The sequence below is a fragment of the Gorilla gorilla genome, chromosome 7, assembly GCF_029281585.2.
Source record: "Gorilla gorilla gorilla isolate KB3781 chromosome 7, NHGRI_mGorGor1-v2.1_pri, whole genome shotgun sequence".
NCBI classification, from domain to species: Eukaryota; Metazoa; Chordata; class Mammalia; order Primates; family Hominidae; genus Gorilla; species Gorilla gorilla.
This window is the reverse complement of record NC_073231.2, coordinates 115,846,274-115,867,343: the sequence shown is the minus strand read 5'-3', so window position 1 is coordinate 115,867,343 and position 21,070 is coordinate 115,846,274. Positions and strand designations below refer to the sequence as shown.

Here is a 21,070-nt window from a genome sequence, read left to right as displayed (position 1 = left end):
CACCACTGCTCAAAATAAAGGACTAGAATTTCAATGACTAGCTCTCAGACAATTGATCCCTCATCTCATCTCTAGGCAACATCAAAGAATACTCAAGTTGAAAGGATCTTTAGAGATAAAGTAACCATATAATTTATCATCCAAACCAGGACACTTTTGAGAATGAAAAGGGTGCTATTAATAATTACATTGGGATAACAGATGTAAACCGGGACTGTCTCCAGCAAAGGAGCCTGTAGGATCACCGTCCCTGGAGATCAACTAGTCTATGAGAGAACTTGAGTCATTAAAGTGAAAGTGGCCATGCTGGTCATAACAATGATTAGATGAGAATCAGCCTTTCCTATCTCCTGTTCCATTGCCTTTTCTTCCACATTATGCTGCTTTTCTAATAACTTTCTCAAGATAAAAATCACATAGCCTTGACTTTTCACAGAAAGATGTTACATATCAAAACATATGTCTTTTTAATATAATTACAGTAAATATATGTGATAACTTTATCTACAGTCAAAAGTATCACTATTAAGGGGAGCTCTGTAATGTGTAAGAGGGATCAAAAATATCAGCTTACATATGCAAAAGTAGCTTTTGTTTCAGTAGGAAAGTATTATCTGGTAATAATAAAAGATGTCCCAGATCCAAAATCCCCAAATACTTGACTAGGTAACTTAGCCACTGCTACTCCAGCTGTCTGTGTGTGTGTGTGTGTGTGTGTGTGTGTGACACAGGGAGAGAAAGAGAGAGAAAGAAATCCTCATAAGATTCCCTGCCCACAGGAACTAGACTGAATCGTATTTTAAAAACCCAGAGACTCATTTATCCTGGCCCTTTGCTAATTGCCCACCCTGCAGTAGAGGCAGGCACATATGGCTTCTTGCCTTCTTTCCCATGAACCTATCCAGATCAAAAAGCTAAGTTCCAAAAGCTAAGTTTTCTTCAACTTGAATATTGTTCAAAACTCATTGTTTCAAAGCAGGGCATGAGATAGAATGATCCCAAACAAAGCAATGCAAAGGTTCCTTGAAGACAGAACTTACCCCTCTCTTGTCCCCCGAACATCTCATTTTCATCATCCATTAAGCCGTACCCTTCAACTTCATTGTTTCCATTGTGCCATATACAAGTTTCTTTCCCTTGAAGAAGAAATAAAATTAGAGAAATCTTGAGTTATCTTTAAAGGCTATGGTATGAGAATAACAAGGGGTTCATCAACTGAAGTGATAATGTGTTATGCTCCAATAAAACTTCCTGCCTTTAAGACTAGAGTCTGAGTTTAAATTATTAGCATCAAGATTATACTGAAACAGAAATCTAATTAGAAAGCCATTCATAGTCCAAAACAAATAAACAAAATCAAGATTGTGTATGTCTATAGCACCTAATTCCTATCATTGTGACATACTCAACTTATATATATTTGTATATATGATAGAAGGTTATACTCTGTATTTTATGTTAATGTTATAGAATACATACTTTTTTCATTTTGCTGCAGATTGACATCTCAATTTTACAAAGAAGGTAATAACTTTTGTTCCTCATAACTAAGGGAGGGGAAATGTCTTCTGTTCTAGTCTTCCCAATCATAACAAAGCACTTCAGTCATAGTGCATATAAAAATCCCATAAGCCAAACACAAATATCGTTGCATCAAAAGAAGACACATGCTTGATATGAGATTAACATTTCCCAAATGCTTTCTATTAAGGACATGTAAGAAAAATTCCTAAAATTCTGTCAATGTGCGGATGTCTTTCCAGTTACAAAAATAGCAATAATATTAAAAAGTGTTTCCTTGTATTGTACTTCCATTGTAACTTACATGCCAGGAAGCATAATTCAGTGGTGAATCTATCCCTGCTTCAGTCAACAGGGATATTAAATAGTATTTTCCAGTAAAAGATATGGACTTTCAAGCATTTGTGAAATGGTTGATCAAGCCCAGTTAAATTTTTTCTTTTTCTGGACAAAAATCAACCAGAATAATGCCATTTCAATTCTCTATAGCACAGTAGAACAAAGAGGAGCTCAAAAGAATATCAAGTAAAATGTTGTAATGTCACATAAATACTTCTATCTCCAGATTATTAATACTTCTATCTCCAGATTATTAAAAACTGAGAGATGACCATACTTGAAAAATATATAACAACCACATTACACAGCATTTTAATTTGCTATATATATTTGTTTAAGATAACTATATTGAGAATGCTACATTGTTATCTTTCTATAGTATGAGTTTGAAGATTCTTAATGCTTTTGCTATTATCAAGAAGTCTTCTTCAATAGTTCGGAGTTAGACATTTTAATCAATGTTGCCCTAAATGCCTGCTCTCAAGATTCTAGCACTCCCCACAAAAATGATATTTTAATAACGTTTTTCCTTTGCATGCTAAATATTTTGCCTTTATCTATGCTCTATTGACTGTACTATTAAAATTTACTAAACATTCCCTTCACTTCTTTACCAGTTTTTAACTCCCTCTCTCAAAAATCCAGTTTTACTAAGGACATTGTTTCTTAGACCCTTCCCTCCATTCTGGGCCCAGCAGCTTCAGAGCCAGCCGAATTAACCAGTGTCATCTATACAGAGCTTGTCACTGCTATGCTCCAAAACTTCAAATCTATCGCTACAGATGTGCTTTGCCTCCTAGAGCATCTAAGATGACAACTATCCCATTAAAATAATAAACAATGTTAATAAAGAAAGCCTAAGAAGTTTCACTTTCTTCCTAAAAAGAATGAATGCATTCCAAAGTGACATTGCTTCATTACTGGGCAGCAGTAATTCTAAATATAGAAACTGGATGTCCAGTCACAGGGAGAATAAGATGAGTACGAATTTAGAGAACTGATACTTCCCTGTGATCTCCATCATGGAGTACTATGATGCAGTTTATTTATTCATTTAAATATGTATGTTGAGTCTTTACTGTATGTCAGGCACTGTTACAGGCACTGAGGCTAAATAAATAATATTTCCTCTCCCTCAGTATCTTACAGTCTAAGAGTAAGCAATATCTACATACAGGAACACCTCTGCTTAAGAAATCTCCTTGGGAATATCATGCGTTTTAAAATATTAAAACTAGAAGAGCTTATAAACATCATCTAATCTATCCCCTTCACTTTATAGATGAGGAAACTGAAATTCAGGAAAGGTAGTTAAATTAACTACCTTCAAAAGCCCAAACTAGATCCCAAGTGTTCCAACTCCCAGTCCAGGGCACTAAGCCGCAATATTCCTCTCAGGTCAGGAATATCTCAGAGACATTAAAAAAGAAAAAAAAATCCAGGCCGGTCTACAATGGCTCATGCCTGTAATCCCAGCACTTTGGGAAGCCGAGGCGGGTGGATCACCTGAGGTCAAGAGTTCAAGACAAGCCTGGCCAACATGGTGAAACTCTGTCTCTACTAAAAATACAAAAATTAGTCAGGCATGGTGGCAGGTGCCTATAATCCCAGCTACTCGAGAGTCTGAGGCAGGAGAATATCTTGAGCTCGAGAGGCGGAGGTTGCAGTGAGCTGAGATCATACCACTGCACTCCAGCCTGGGTGACAGAGCAAGAAAGACTCTGTCTCAAAAAAAAAAAAAATCCTTGTTCCTTTCTTGGGATTTCTCCCACTACAGGGAATGTGACTTGGTACTGAAATGAAGCTTTGAAGTGAGACAAAATAAGCTTGGACATAACTTTACTAAAGATCCAGACATTGAACAATGGCATCCAGCCAATAACCATAGTCCTGCAGCATTGTCATCTGTCACCTTTCTTCATGTGTTGACTAGAGAGAGGAGTTGGCAGCACATTGGACGTAGACTCTAATTCCATGCAGCTAGTGGTTTGCAACTAAGCTACACAGATTGTGAAACAATGGCCAAAAAAAAAAAAAAAAATCTGAAATTTAATAAGAAAAAAGAAATGCTCTAAAAACAGAGATATTGTCAGAGAAGACTACTTTTAAAAAGCGATATGGAGCCACCTAGTGACAGAATTTTGTGTTAATAGAATTACATTTGGCCATAAACAGCAAGTTCACAGACTGAAAGATATAAATGGCTAGGTCAGGAACAGAGGCTAGTTTTGTGTGTATATAAGATCTCAATTGTGAAGGAGACACGAATCATCCGTCAAGATCTTCTTTTAAATTATTTGTATTTTGCATTTACTGTCAGCAGAAAGCTTAAGTGTGCCTTCTGAAACAGCTCAAAAAGTTTCCAATTTAATAGCTCTTCAACAAAGTATACAAGTTAGAGATAATTGGATTCCATTTTTAAATTTTTATATTTCATCCAACCAAATTAGGCTCAAAAAGTCAATTTCTTTTCATCAGAAAATATCTGTCAATATTTTCAAACAGAATAGAACAGGCTTTTTTTTTTCCCCCTTATGAACTTGTAAGAGGCTTTTATGAGTGAGACACATTTTAATAACCAGCTACATTTCTAAGGTAACTAAGGCAGCAGAGAATTGTCACTCCAATTAAAACGCTTTGTATGTTCAAATAAAATAGAAATAACAATTGTATGTATTTACTCAAAGGAATTTGTACAGAGGCATACTTAATTAGAACATTTCAGAAATGTTGTGATTGTTAGGACAAATCCTGAGTCAGAATCATATCAGCTTTTGTTTAATCCTTAAATCTATTTTTTATATGAGAAATGATTTATCATTAATTAATCCTGAAATCTTTCAGAATGATAGATGTTTGGTAATGATGAATAAATACTAAAGATTGGTATAAATATCAACTTACACTGTTACATAACTGAATCTTCTATTATGTAAACATTCAAAGAAAAAATATTAAAATTGTTAAGAGAAGAAGGTGAAAGCTAATTCAAAATAGTTTATTTTAGCTTTATATGGTCTTTGCTTGACCAAAAACAAACTTGAAAATATCTTTTGCTTTATTTCTTAATGTTGAAAATCATTATTAAAAATACTGGAGGCTTGCACTCTTTGTTGACTGAGCCTCTGCCCTATAAGGGACAGGGAAGTGAGAAAAAAAACAGTTGCAGAATCCCCTGAGTCTTATCTATGACCTAAGACAACACACATAAAGTATACGTTGACTTCTGATGAATGAGATTTTATTGTATCATATTGAGATATCAGCACACTATTAACTTCGCATTATTTTTTTCTGAGCAGTTCTACTACATTCAGCCACAAGTCAATCAAATAATATTTGCAATAAGATAGAGGTCTAGGAAACTGAAATCCTGGGCATAACATTTTTAAAGTTTTAATAAGAAGAAATAGAATCAGATAACATCACATAAATGTGTTTTTTAATGGTGTGACTGATCCTACCAAGAAAAAAGATAGCAAAGTTAAGACAGCTTTGATGTGTAATTTTAGATAATGTGACAATGGGAAATGTAATATGACTATGGAAAAATCAAGGAGGGAGAAAGACTGACAGAAACCTAGAATTAGGGATATAGGTTTGATTAAATATCTGTGGCATATTTCAAACCAAGTAAGTGATGTGCATATCAGCAGGATCCTCAGACAGTCACTATAGCTACAAATCCAAGAATGGCCACCTGTGTGTGTTGTGCAGACCAAAAAAAAAAAAAAATTCACTCACTGTGGATAAGGCTATTTCAATGATGTCACCATTGAACACAAAAGAAAGTAGGATAAACATAGCTATCATTATGAAATGTCTACTGTGTATTTGACACTAGGCTAGGAGTTTTATGTACTCCATTTCAGTTAACATTTACAGACTCCTTAAGCTGGTGTTAATTGTTGTATTTAATAAGAAAAGAAACGGACTCTGAGAGGTATTCTGAATCCTCTGTCTGCCTCCAGAACCATTCTTTTTTCTCTGTATTTAGTGAGCTACATAGTAAATACAAGTATGCCTGATACATCACTATTATAAAACTGAAATTTTACTCTAAATCTGTTTACCTAACAATAAAGAAGCTACTTTTTTCAAGATCAGAGAATGCTTTATAACAGGTAAATTAAAAATGCTCACTCCTTTTTCTTAAGAATAAAAGCCCAAACAGGAACCAAACTCCAATTTTAACAGATAAAATAAAATAGTTTTTTAAAATACAATACAATAAAATATTTTAACATATTTTTTAAAATTCGATACACTCTATGTAGTTTTACGATTCATCTTTACAACATAGTTGATAATTTATTTATGGAAGAAATTTATTTTCATTGTATTTTCTAAATATGAGCAATATATAGAAACTTAAAGAATTTTGGTGGATTAGTCTCAAAGCTGACATTGACATTCAAACATAAGAGACCATAAGGATCACCTCCAAGGCTTTTTAAAATACAGAGTCCTGGGTCCTACTACTGAGAGAATCTGGCTGAATGGTTTGAAAGTGGAGCCTAAAAATTTACATTTTGACTCATACTCTTTCCTCCACTGCTCCAAGAGATTCTGTTGCACACAGTCCACAAATTATATGGGAAACATTCGTATTATTACTGCTTCAAATTTTTGATTGATTTTCATTAAATTTCATGTCATGTCCTCAAAGCAGCTTTTTATTTATTTATTTATTTTGTTGTTGTTGTTGTATTTATATCTTTTTTCATGGTAGATCTTATCAGAATTTTTACCTGGTCATAATTGCAAGAAAAAATGGTCATTTTGTGGAGTTGATTCTTAAAGATTCTTAAAATATTATATTTATTATGTAAGAAAAGCTATGACTTATATTTTTAGAATTTCGAGTAAAATAACTATGCTATCAAAACATCAATAACATCTACTGTGATTGTTATAAGGTCTTCATTTTATTTAATATATTCAAAATTTTATATATGTGAAAAATCACTTGTACTGAGCCATTCCTGTCATCGTACAAATGAGCAAAGAGATACACAGATACAAATAAGCATAATCTAGCACTGGACATCAAGTGGCAGCAGGAGCAGGTCTCTCAATGCACAGCCCACTGCTGTTACCAGGACACTGTCTGTCACCCCCCATGTGAGCATTCACCCACAAACCTGAATCTTAAGTGAATACTGCACAAGGTCCTTCCCTGTGCCATTCAGAGCATAAAAAGATGAAAACACTGGACTCTTTTCCTCTTGCCTAAAATCCCAAGTACTGGCAAAAGAAAATGGATTTATTCAAATGATCCTTTGCTAAACTAAGGTCCAGAAAAAGGAGGCATTTAAGTCTTTGTTGTTGATAATAACAGAAGATTTGAGTTAAAGATGTTTTCCAGGAACCCCCTTCTGTGGAATGGCACCCAAAAGAAAGAATCCATTTTGCAAAACCTAAGGCTATTTAAGTGCTTATTTTTCACCTCAACTCTTAGACATAGCCACTGGGTTGTATTAGGCTGATGCAAAAGTAACTGTGGTTTTTGCCATTGAAAGTAATTGCCAACCTAATATATGGCTCCCTTTAGCAAACACAGCCTGGTCCCTTTAATGCATGGAACATAGTCATGTTCCCAGTTGATTTTCACCTCTTCATCTCCCACACTAAATTATTCCCTTCTACTTGATGCCATCAAAAATATCCTTCTATTGTGTATATATACTATTTATACTAGTTTCATTTATCCATTCATATGTTGATAGACACAGGTTGATTCTATATCTTGGCTACTGGGAACTAATTCTGCAATGAACATAAGGGAGCAGATATCACTTCAAATATTGATTTCAATTTTTGATGATCTCATTTATGTAGGGAATCTAAAAAATGTAAAATTCATAGAAGTAGAGAGTAGAATAATGGTTACCAGAGGCTGGAGTGTCAGGGAGAGAATGGGAACTTGGTCAAAAGATACAAAATTCCAGATAAGCAGAAAAAAATATGCTTTGAGATCTATTGCACAGTAGGATGACCATAGTTAATAAAAATGTATTGTATATTTTAAAATAACTAAGATCATAAATTTCAAATGTCTCACCATCAAAAATAGTAAGTAAGCAAGTTGATGGATATGTTAAATATCTTGATTTATTTATTCTACATTGTATACATATATCAAAACACATTTTATGTCATAAGTGTATACAATTATTATTTGTCAATTAAAATAATATGTAAAATAGTCTTCTACAATACAAATTCTGCTCTTTTCTATTTTTGAAGGATCGTGAGAATAAACTGCATCAACACAGAGAATGTACAGGAGTAAGTCTTGAATGCAGTATCTACATATCTATTCCACTATTTTCATCAGTTGCAATACAATTCTACTGTGTTATAAAAATAATGCCAGTGCTCATATTGCTAACATCTAGCAGACCACAGCAATAAGTTATTATTTGCTAGACTCTAGATGGCATCACATTTTCAACTTATCACACTTTCAACTTCCATTTTACAATGAGTAATAAACTCAATTACATCTCCAGCCATTTCTTAGTGGCAGTGCACCTGCAGCTACAATCCCTTATAAGACCCCTATGAGTCTAAATTCTTCCCTTATTCTCCTTCCCCACCAACACCATTTTCCAGCTGGCTCTTGATAAGTTCTGCTCATTTTGCCTTTCCCTGCTCAAGCCATCAAATTAACTCTTTCACACTTCTCTGAGCCATTTATCCTTTTCCTGCTGCCAACAGCAGTTTTTTTTGTTTGTTTGTTTGTTTGTTTGTTTTTTGCTGATAGCCTTTCTGCTTTTCTTCCTCATTAGATTAATTTTAGAGAATCTCTTAATGTTTTGGTTGCAAAATAACTCTTACCTAGAGATATATACACAATGTATTTTCACAGTTTTCTGGAGACCCACAGATGGATCTTATAAAACGGTCATATCACTGAGTGAGCTCTAGAAATTAGGAGCTATATTTACTCTAAAAAGGTAAAGCTAGTGAGAGTCTTTTTTACATTTTTTATAATACAGTAAGATAGTAAAGTTGTAAAATTAATATTCATATGTTTTGTCAGCCAAAAATATGTATGAGAATATACCTAAGGCTATTAAACAATTAAATATACTTAACAAAATTGCTAAATTCCATCCACTATGATTGTTCATATGTAACCTCAAAAGGTACTTGGAAATGTCTGGATATTAATATGTAATACTAATAAAATATTCAAATAATAAATAATTATTTTTATTTAAATATTTGGCATCACCAATACCATCTTCTGAGACCATTTTTATTTCACAGCTATGTTTTGTGCAAATCAAAAGTAAAATCAGATTAAGGAGTTTTTGGACAGAGACTATGGGGTTGATCTGATAAGCAACTGCAGCAAAGTTTCAGGACATAAAATCATTGTACAAAAATCAGTAGCATTCCTATGCTCCAACAAAATTCAAGCTAAGAGCCAAATAAAGAACACAATCTCATTCACGATAGCCACAAAAAATAGAATACCTAGGAATATGGCTAAGCAGGAAGGAAAAAGAATACAATGTCAAGAATTTACAATGAAAATTACAAGACACTACACAAAGAAATCAGAGGTGACACAAACAAATGGAAATATATCTCATGTTCATGGATTGGAAGAATCAATATTATTAAAATGGCCATACTACCCAAAGCTATTTATAGAATCAATGCTATTTCTATCAAGCAACCAATGACATTCTTCACAGAATTAGAAAAAAAAATTGTTTTAATTATATGGAACCAAATATCCCAAGCAATCCTAAGTGAAAGAACAAAGCTGGAGGTATCACATCACCTGACTTCAAACTATACTATACAACATGGTACTGGTATCAAAACAGACACATAGATCAATGGAACAGAACAGAGAGCCCAGAAATAATGCAGTACACCTGCAACCATTCGATCTTTAACGAAGCCAACAAAAAACAAGCAATGGAGAAAGGACTCCCTATCCAATAAATGATGCTGGAATAACTGGCTGACCATATGCAGAAGACTAAAACTGGACCCTTATCCTATACTATATATAAAAAGCAACTCAAGATGGATTAAAGACTTAAATCTAAAACAAAAACTATAAAAACCCTAGAAGAAAATTTAGAAAATACCATCCTGGACATAGGAACAGGCAAGGATTTCATGAAGAACACACTGAAAGCAATTGTAACAAAAACAAAAATTGACAAATGGAACTTAAGTAAACTAAAGAGCTTCTGCACAGCAAAAGAAACTTTCAACAGAGTAAGCAGACAAGCTACAAAATGGGAGAAAATAATTGCAAACTATGCATCTGATGAAGGTCTAATATCCAGAATCTATAAAGAACTTAAACAAATTTACATGCAAAATGCAAATAGCCACATTAAAAAGAGGGCAAAGGACAAGAACAGACACTTTTCATAAGAAAAACAGATGGCCAACAACATATAAAACAATGCTCAACATCACTAATCATTAGAGAAATACAAATCAAAACCACAATGAGATACCATTTCACACCAGTCAGAATGACTATTATTAAAAAGTCAAAAATTAACAGATGCTGGCAAGGTTGTAGAGAAAAGGGAAAGCTTCTACACTGCAAGTGGGAAAGTAAATTAGTTCAGCCATTGTGGAAAGCAGTTTGACAATTTGTGGAAGAACTTAAAACAGAATTACCATTCAACCCAGCACTCCCATTATTGAGTATATACTGCAAGGAATATAACTCATTCTACCATAAAGACACAAGCATACATATGTTCATGGCAGCACTATTCACAATAGCAAAGATATGGAATCAACCTAAATATCCATCAATGGTAGACTGGATAAAGAAAATACATTACATATATACCATGGAATACTATGCAGCTATAAAAAGAACAAGGTCATGTCCTTTGCAGCAACATGGATAGGGCTGTAGGCCATTATCCTAAGCCAACTAACACATGAACAGAAAACCAAATACTGCATATTCTCATTTCTCAGTGGGAGCTAAACATTGGGTACTGACGGACAACACAAAGAAGAGAACAACAGACACTGGGCCTACTTGAGGGTGGTGAATGGAAGGAGGGTGAGGATTGAAAAACTACCTATCCAGTACTATCCTTCTTACTTACCTGGGTTATGAGCTAATCTGCATACCAAACCCATGTTACACAATTTACCTGTATAACAAACCTGCACATAAACCCTGAAGCTAAAATAAAATTGAAGAAAAGTAAAACCACAAATATATATCTAACAAAGGTAGATAAGAATGTTCAGATTCAGGTATGAAAGAATTTAGTGATAGGGTTGGGGTGCCAGACAAACATGAGTTTAACCTTTGCCTCCATTTTTCTAACTGTTTGAACTGGAGAAACTCACTTGTATCAGTAAAATACTGATTCAAGTACCACTATTAAATGATAACAGAATTGAAGGCACTGTTATTAGGTACCTAATACCAAAGCTTTCACATACTAGAAGTTCAAATAAATGGCAGTGTTTTTCCACCCTGAAGCTATTTTCTCTTTTCAATTTTCACACAATATCCTACAATGAAGCAAGAGATTCTTGAAGATGATGTTCATCCTAAGCTAAGCCACATCTAGCAAATGAGGAGCCTTACCCTGTGTAAGTCAAGCCTCCTTTTTGTAAACATAACAGGCTGTGCTATCTCCAACTCATGAACTTTTATTCATTACAGTTCCACTCATAAAGTAATAGGTATAGGAGTGCCTATAAACACTTTAATAGATACCAAATTGCTGCTAGGAAAAGGGATTTGTTTTCCCCTTAAAGCCAATAACTCCATCTCACATTTACTTTGAAACAAAATGGATTCAATTTGTTAATAACATTTTGTGACAGTGATATTTAGCAATTTTTAAAATGCCTAAAACATAGCTTCCTCTGCCCTAAATACATAGACTAAACATTTTATACATTTTTATTGCAGAATTAAAGAAAGTAGCTTATCATATCTGTCACACACAAGGTAATACATTACAAATTTGCCTTTTTTTAACTTGGATTAACTCATATGAATTTGTACATAGTACTATCCAGTGTTTCATTCTGTGCCTGTAATTCTTTAAAGGATGTATGTAGCATGCTTTTAAATTTAATTAATTTTTACTTTTTAATGTCACATTCTACTCTTATACTCTAGTTCATTAAAAGTATATGCCCAACTTTGAAAATTTTAGTATTGAAGCAAAATTGAATGGTGAAGCTTCTAAATCTGCCATATATCTAAGAGTGAGATTCCAATTGCTTTAATAATGAAGAAAGAGTCACTAATATACACTCTCTACTGCTTTATTCCATCAATGTATATCTGGTTTGAACGAGAACAATTAGAATGCAGTGTTATAGTTTAAATATTTGACTAGCCAAAATAATGTTTTGAAACCTAATCACCAACATGATGATATTAGAGGGGGCCTTTGGGAGATCATTAAGTCATAAGGCCAGAGTCCTTATGAATGGGTGTAGTGCCCTCATAAAAGAAGCCCCAGAGAGTTGCCTTACCTCTTGCACTATGGGAGGACACAGCAAGAATACAACATCTATGAACCAGCAAACCCTCATCAGACATTGAATCTAATGGGGCCTTGATCTTGAATTTCCCAGCCTCACAAACTGTGAGAAACAAATTTCTGTTGTCTAAAAGTCACCCAGTTTATGGTATTTTGCTGTAGAAACCTGAGATAAGAGGTAAAAATAATAGCAAAGCTAATGTGTGCCTATTTAGGTGTAATATTTTCAAGTAAAATATTGAATGCCACAGACTATTCACTAAAAAATAGACAGTGTTTATTTTATTTGCTTATTTATTTTTTCTTTTGACTATCAAGTTCAAAAAAGTGGAGTTAAGCATGTTTCCTGCATCAAGTAACATTTTCCTCATGATCCATGTAAGACTCCACTTCTGTTTCACTTTTCTCTTTCATTCCCACTCCTCATTTGCATCCCATCTCCCCAAGTCATCCACTGTAATGTGTTGGGTGTATCTTTCTTGTAAAATGTGTAATGTTAATTGATATGTGGCTGTGGATTTTATTTACATAATATATATGCATGCAGGACTCATGATTTATTGCAAATATATTAGAATAAGCAAATGATTTATAACATAATTCTTGCTGCTGTGAGGTTGCAGGACAGACTTGTGTGAACCAACAGTAGAAACAGGGAAGCTGTTGCCAGAGAGTCATGTTGCAGTAAGTCAGGAAAGGTGGTTTCAGCAAGGCTAGCAGTAATGGCAAAGACAAGTCTCCACATCGATTTCAAAGGAAAATTAAACAGATTTACTGGTAGATTTGATGTAGACTCAGCAAAAGAGAGAATCAAAGATGACCCAACGTTAAGGAGCTGAGCTGAATAATGAGAAAGACTATAAATGAGCAGCATCATTTTGAGGGAAGAATAAGAAATCAAAGTTCTGTTTTAGATAGGTTAAATTTGAAATGCTTATTTGATATCCAAAGAGCTAACACATAGACATTGAGATCACTTAGATCTACATCTAAAGTTTCATGAGGACAATAGGATAGAAATGTGAATGCTATTTTTTAAGTCATGGGCTTGAACGAGCTCACTTCTGAGAGGATCAAGATCCAAGCACAGAGCCCGAGAGCATTCTAAAAATTTAGAGGCCAGGAAGACAATGTCAGCAGAAGAGACTGAGAAGGATCAGCCTATGAGTTACAAGCCAAAACAAAAATCATAACACAAATTTAAAACATGAATCTGGAAGTACTCTGAAAGCCAAGTGAAGAAATGGTTTCAAGTAGGTGGTGAGCAACTCCGTTGAATGCTGCTTAGAGCCCTAGTGAGATGGAAACTGAACTGACCATTATATCAAGGTAATGATTCATCTTGACAAGAGCAGTTTCAGTAGAGTGATAAGATAAAGGCCTAATTGAGTGAAAAAGAATACTAAGTAAGGAAGTATAGACAAGAATAGACAAAGCTTTTGAATAGTTTTCTTATAAAGGGGAGCTGAGAAATAAGGTCAGAGGAGGATTTTTTAATGGAAAATATTGCAGACATTTTTCCTGGTAATGGGAATGATCCAGAAAACAGGGGCGGGGTTGGGGTGTATTAGTCCATTCACACACTGCTGTGAAGAAATACCCAAGTCTGGGTAATTTATAAAGAAAAGTGGTTTAATTAACTCACAGTTACACATGGCTGGGGAGGCCTCAGGAAACATACAATCATGGCAGAAGGCATCTCTTCATAGGATGGCAGGAAAGAGAATGAGTGCCAGCAGGGAAAATGCCAGACCCTTATAAAACCATCAGATCTCATGAGACTCACTCACTCTCATGAGAACAGCATGGAGGAAACCACCCCCATGATCCAATTACCTTGGTCCTGCCCTTGACACATAGGGATTATTATAATTCAAGGTGATATTTGGGTAGGGACACAGAGCCAAATCATATCAAGGCAATTGTTGATGAGGGTTAGAGAGGCAGAATTTCAGGTTCAGTGTCTTGTTCAGGTCAGAGAAGACAGTGCCCTATGGTGAGCTAGAGCCTTGGGTTGGATGGGAACACGGTCTACGCCTCTTCAGGAGTACATTTCTATTTCCTCTTTCCTGTAAAAGTGAATTATCCACATCACATTTCTCATAATACCATTAGTTTCCGCTCCTACGTTATTTAGTCTATTCTTTTTTACAGCAGTGAGAGTGACACTGTTACACTCTTTTTTTTTTTAATTCAGGAGGTAGATGTGCAGGTTTGTTACATGAATATATTGTATAATGGTGGGGACACGCTTCTTTAGAATAATTTATGTTTACTTACAGCTAACTAGCAGTTGACTTTTATCATTGGGTGATTGAGACCCAACAAATAAACTGCTTTAAGTCAGAGCTTTATTAGATCAGTTTTTCAACACATGGCCTTATGTTCCCTCAGGTGGGGGTCTCTGAGACCCATTCAGAAAATCAACGAAGTCCACATTTTTCCAGCTGTATATCTATGTGAGGTCAGATTGTCTTATTTAGAGACTTCAACCAAAACAACATACAGGAAGATATTGAATGCATGAGCACAAATGAACATAAGAGAACATCTCTTCTATTGAAGAGATTTGCAAACCTCTAAAACAATTCTTTTTCTGATTTGCAAATCTCTAAAATATTTTTTTTGTTTTCAAAGACATAGTCATTGTAAATAAAATGCTGTTTATTTTAACATGTAATGTGTTTTCTATTATTTCTAAGTGAATTAATGATTACATATTTTTAAAATTTCTGTTTTAACTTCTAATATAGTAAACTGGATAGGTGTGAATCATAAAATTCAAAGCTCTTTTGAGCCTTCAATATTTTTAACAATATTTTTAACCCCTTATTTTAGTGTAAGGGGTTCCTGGAACCAAAACCTTTGAGAATCTCTGTACAAGATAAGCACCAATGTTCCTTGCCATTCTAAAATAACATGCCTTAGCTCTGTGCCATCTCTCCTCAAATTGAAAGCAAATTGAAGGCAAGAATCATGAATTTTTAAAGGCTATTTATTATTTTTCTCTTTATTAAAGATGGATTAAAGACACCTACTTTTTTACATTCTCTTGTTTTTTGGAGTCTAATTTTCTCCTTTTTATTTACCAACTTTTTTTTCCCCTGCTACCTTTTTATTATTATTATTATTATTATACTTTAAGTTTTAGGGTACATGTGCACAATGTGCAGGTTAGTTACACATGTATACATGTGCCATGCTGCTGAGCTGCACCCATTAACTCATCATTTAGCATTAGGTATATCTCCTAATGCTATCCCTCCCCCCTCCCCCCACCCCACAACAGTCCCCAGAGTGTGATGTTCCCCTTCCTGGGTCCATGTGTTCTCATTGTCCAATTCCCATCTATGAGTGAGAACATGCAGTGTTTGGTTTTTTGTCCTTGCGATAGTTTACTGAGAATGATGATTTCCAGTTTCATCCATGTCCCTGCAAAGGACATGAACTCATCCTTTTTTATGGCTGCATAGTATTCCATGGTGTATATGTGCCATATTTTCTTAATCCAGTCTATCATTGTTGGACACTTGGGTTGGTTCCAAGTCTTTGCTATTGTGAATAGTGTCGCAATAAATATATGTGTGCATGTGTCTTTATAGCAGCATGATTTATAGTCCTTTGGGTATATACCTAGTAATGGGATGGCTGGGTCAAATGGTATTTCTAGTTCTGGATCCCTGAGGAATCGCCACACTGACTTCCACAATGGTTGAACTAGTTTACAGTCCCACCAACAGTGTAAAAGTGTTCCTTTTTTACATTCTGTAACTAAAACTAACTCACAATGGGTGTTCAATAGATATTAGATGGATTCTTAAGTGAGAGACACTTACATAAATGATTAGGAAACAAGGGAAAGGTTTTCAAAGTGAGAGTGCTGGGCCGGCTTCTTAGCGCTGAGACTTGAGCCCATTGAAGTTGCTATTTCCTTTGGGTTAGTTAGTATATATGTATTCTGGTGATGGAGAAAGCATTCTTCCCCCTTTAACGTGCCGTAAAGTGTAATAATTAAGCTCAAGCACTTTGAGACCAGAAAGTTCTAAATTTAAATCTAATCTCTGTTGCAAAATGTGACCCTGGGTAGAGTGCTGAAGTGGCTTGAACCTAGGGATTCACATATCTAAAATTGGAATAATAGTGCGTAGCTCAGTTTGTCACATTGCTTTTCTTGTGGACAGAGCTAGAAAAGTGTTACTTAAACTTTTAGTTGCTGGATCATAAGAAGAGGGGATGGGTAACTGGGGCCTAACATTAGGGGCAGTGGGGGAATTCAAGGTCATAGTTATTGACCAACAGGTATAAAAGTATTTCAGTAGTTTAACAGTAGTAATGTATTGCCAAATGGCATGTAAAAACTGAATATCACTTGTAGTCATTGATAAAGGCGATACATGTGTTCACCTCAAGTTCTCACCATATGTGTTGTAGTAAAATAATCTCTCAGGTCAAATTCTGCCATTCGTCTAAACATTGAGATAACAAGCACAAAAACAGTCACGTAACTTGTTGAGGGAAACCTACTCTCTTCTCTAAGCATCACATTTAGCATTTTGCATAAAAGGACCACTCTGGGCAGATGCAAGGAAGCATGGAGGGCAGAAACAGCAAGCATGTACTAAAATCAGGTGACAAAATCCTCTGTGATGTCGAAGCACATAGAACAAACAGAACTCTAAACCACCGACATGATACTGCTGGGCTTGCTCAATTGATGAAAACCACTCCTGCAAGAGAGTGGGATCTGCACAATCTTCCTAATCCATCTTCTTGATCCTATGTTAAATGCCATACATTTCATTAATTAAAAATAATCTGTAATCTCTTATGACAACATATGCCCTCTGATACAGATTTTAAGACTTCCCAAGTCATGAGCACCAAAAGGTTGATTTTTGTTTAAGGGTCTTCAAATTTTAAGTAATTGCCTCTCTATTAGAGATCTTACTTATTATTACACACCTGCAAAACATTGTTTACACTAAATTATTTTTAACAATCATACAGATAACAAAAACATGATTGTGAAGTCTTTTAACTATCCAGACCAAATGCTGGACCCTCCTGAAAATTTATCTTCATCCATTTCTCTTTCCATACCTGCAATGAATCTCCAGTGCACTGAACCAGGTAAATTTGCAGTGACAGGCTCAAGAAGTTCCCTGGATCTATTGTGCTCAGCAAGTATCAGGATTTCACAGAGATACGCTCTATTCACATGATGACCACAAAGCTGCATACCTGGAGCAAATTGCCTGCCATTCATTTGTTTTTAATCCCTACTAAAGTCAATGGCTTTAGTGGTTTAAGGTGATAAGAATGTAATCTAATTAAAAAACATGAGATGCTACAGACAGAAAACTGCAGAAGTCTCTGTATGTTATAGCAGACATTGTTTTAATTCGCCCATTTTAATTTATAAGCAAATAAAACTAGAAAGGAATTACTATATTCATTAACATTTATTCAGTTTAAGAATATTCTAAATGTTTTATCCTGAATTATATATATTTATATTATATATAAATAAATATCATAATCATTATATATAACTATAATAAAATATTATAAATATTTTATATATATATATATTTTTTTTTTTTTTGAGACAGAGTATCACTCTGTTGCCCCGGCTGGAGTGCAGTGGCGTGATCTCGGCTCACTGCAAGCTCTGCCTCCCGGGTTCACACCATTCTCCTGCCTCAGCCTCCCGAGTAGCTGGGACTGCAGGTGCCCGCCACCATGCCCAGCTAATTTTTGTTATTTTTAGTAGAGACGGGGTTTCACCGTGTTAGCCAGGATGGTCTCGATCTCCTGACCTGGTGATCCGCCCACCTTGGCCTCCCAAAGTGCTGGGATTACAGGTGTGAGCCACCGCGCCCAGCCTATTATACATATATTTTTTAAGATAGAATCTTGCTCTGTCACCCAGGCTGGAGTGCAGTGGTGCAATCAATCACAGTTCACTGCAGCCTCAAACTTCTGGGCTTAAGGCATTCTTTCACCTCAGCTTCACAAGTAGCTGGAACTACAGGCATGCCCCACCATGCCCAGCTAATTTTTTATGTTTTGTAGAGATAGTTTCTCACTATGTTGCCCAGGGTGATCTCAAACTCCTGGGCTCAAGCAATCCTCCCTCCTTGACCTCCCAAAGTTCTAAGATTACAGGTGTGAGCCACTGCACTGGGCCATGAATTATATTTTATTTATTGATTTGATAATCTGAAAAATGGATTCAGTCCAGGATCCAAGAGCTATTTATCATAAATTAAGTTTGTATAGTTTACTCTTCTCTATGTATAAGCTTACCTTAGCATAGGTAATTTCTAATATCCAATTTAAATAAATTCTAAATACTTTTTTGGAGTTTAAGAGAAAAAGTATTAACACTAATATTCCTGTACCTTGCATAGTATGCCATTAGTAGTTTCCACAAGCTTTTGTTCTAACTCCTTGATTATATCAATGTCAAGGTTTTCCCTTCTTCTGCTAAACTGTGCTTCTGTCCCATAATTCCTTGACATGTTTTACGGCGAATACAATGCATAAATATTTGTGTTAGCCATTCATGATTTTTACCAAAACCATCCAGATCTTACTCTTCCGGGCACTTAGTAGAATTGTACTTCCTGGTCCCTTTGAGGAAGAGCAAGGTAGTATAACATCCTAGCCACTGAGTCATAAGTAAAAGTGACATGTCACCCTCTCAAGTCAAAGCATATATTACATACATGAAAGCACCTAGAGCTGTCTTTATTTCTGCCATAGTGACCGCAAAGCTTCAAGATGGTGGCTATTTTGTTTGCCTGGTCTCTGAGTGACCTCCGAGAGCAGAGCCCACCAGCTGATCTATGATGAACATGTAGCTTGAGGAAGAAAGAAATCTTCTTTGTTTTCAGCTAATGATAACTGGGCTGTTTATTATTGCAAGGTAATGGAACCTATCCTGCCTGAACCTGCTCCAGCCATGTGCACTTTCAATTCCTTCCTCAGGCCTTGGTCCCCAGTCTTAATCTAGCAAGGTAAGCTGCACATAATAAAGGCTTTATAATCACCCCTTTGTCCATCTCCCTTGAAATTAGGCCAGGACCAAGTTCCAGCGGACTTCTTTTATTATTTTTCAGGGCATAGTCGTTTTCTAGCATTGCTTCTAAAGCTGAAGTCACTTCCTAAGATAACAATACATTAAATCCTACTAATCACTCTGCAAACAAACAATGTTTTTCAAAGTATGTCTTAGAAAAACAGAGTTGGTCCCACCAACAATTTCCTTTTGAAGTGTCCATACTTAAATTTAATCGTGTGTGTGTGTGTGTGTGTGTGTGTGTGTGTGTGTTTAGCCTTCATTGCATTTTTTTAATTTGGGGAACTGTTAAGAATGATTCCTCCCCAATTCTAACAGATTTTAGCTGTCAATCATGTTGGCTGAGAATGTTAGGTGGGTCACACCTGTAATCCCAGCACTTTGGGAGGCCAAGGCGGGAGAACTGCTTGAGCCCAGGAGCTGGAAACCAGCCTGGGCAACACAGTGAAACCTCGACTCTACTAAAACAAAACAATAATAACAATAACAAAAAGGGATATGGGTGTCACTCAGGCTAGCCAGTCAGAGTACATTACTATGAGAAGAACATAGTTGACACAAGGACAGGCACTGGGCCTAAACAAGGCCAGCCATAAGCCCTTTGAGTGGTTGACATACATTCTGGCCCAATAAGGGCTGTGCTCTTTTTCCGTAAGATCACAATGTGTAAGGATGATATACATATACATACTAGTCTACCAGGGATCATCCTATTGTTACGTGGAGAAAGCATGCTCAAAAAAGGAAATGAAACTAAAACTGAGAAAAAGAGTTGTATTGAGGGGTGTGGGGGGATGGTGAGAACAGGTATTTCTGATGACATCAACTGACTCCTTTTAGTTATATCATGCCTAAGTTTTGGATCTCCTAATTTTGAGGAGGCTTATATTTTGTGTTTGTTATTTGTTTTGTTTTGCTGGAGCTAGTTTTAGTTGGCTTATCAACAAAAGTGTCTTTTCCCCTGACTCCTCTTCTCCCACATATCTACATGGATCCTCCTCACATCCCTTTTGGATTTCTAAGTAAAAACAGTCACCAACACAGAGGGCTCTGGCCTGGCCACATTGATGTACATAACATTTTCACTTTTGCACTTATAAAAGTTTGTGTTTGTTTGCCATGATCCTGTAGAAAGCAAAGTTTTTAAAATGTAGTTCATTGTTATATCTCTCATAAGTGTCAATATATATTTGTCAAATACAGGAATAGATAAATAAATGTGTGTTCTTTCCCCACTATGGCCACATTAGTTGTCTTACCTAATTTTACCTTTCCCTGGAGTCACAAGATCTTTATCTATATGGCAAATATGAAAATACTTTTATGACAAAATTTGAACTAGTCATGACTTTAACTTTCCCTGTTCTTCTGCCTAAATACAGTTTTTTGCAGTAGATTGTTCTTGCTGTCTAGCTACATTCTAAGAAGCTACACTACTTTTCGAAATCACCTGAATTATTTAGTAAATTACACTTTCAGTAATTTTATAGGTTTAATACTTAAACACTTTAAGGGACTAATTTACTGAACTGTGCCCTTGTGGCAATGAAAACAAAAACCAACTTCTTCCAAAAGTCTCTACGTCCCTGACAGGGAGTAGCTAAGA

General features: G+C 35.5%; 1 long non-coding RNA gene across 4 annotated transcripts in view; it reads right to left on the bottom strand.

The window, feature by feature from the left end:
• LOC134759115 (uncharacterized) overlaps positions 1-21,070 on the bottom strand; it is an 891,009-nt gene that overhangs the window by 813,728 nt on the left and 56,211 nt on the right. For all 4 annotated transcript variants that reach the window (XR_010135030.1, XR_010135028.1, XR_010135029.1 and 1 more), the window contains exon 2: positions 1,041-1,136. This is a non-coding gene — a long non-coding RNA (uncharacterized lncRNA). The remainder of the gene's footprint in view (positions 1-1,040; positions 1,137-21,070) is intronic.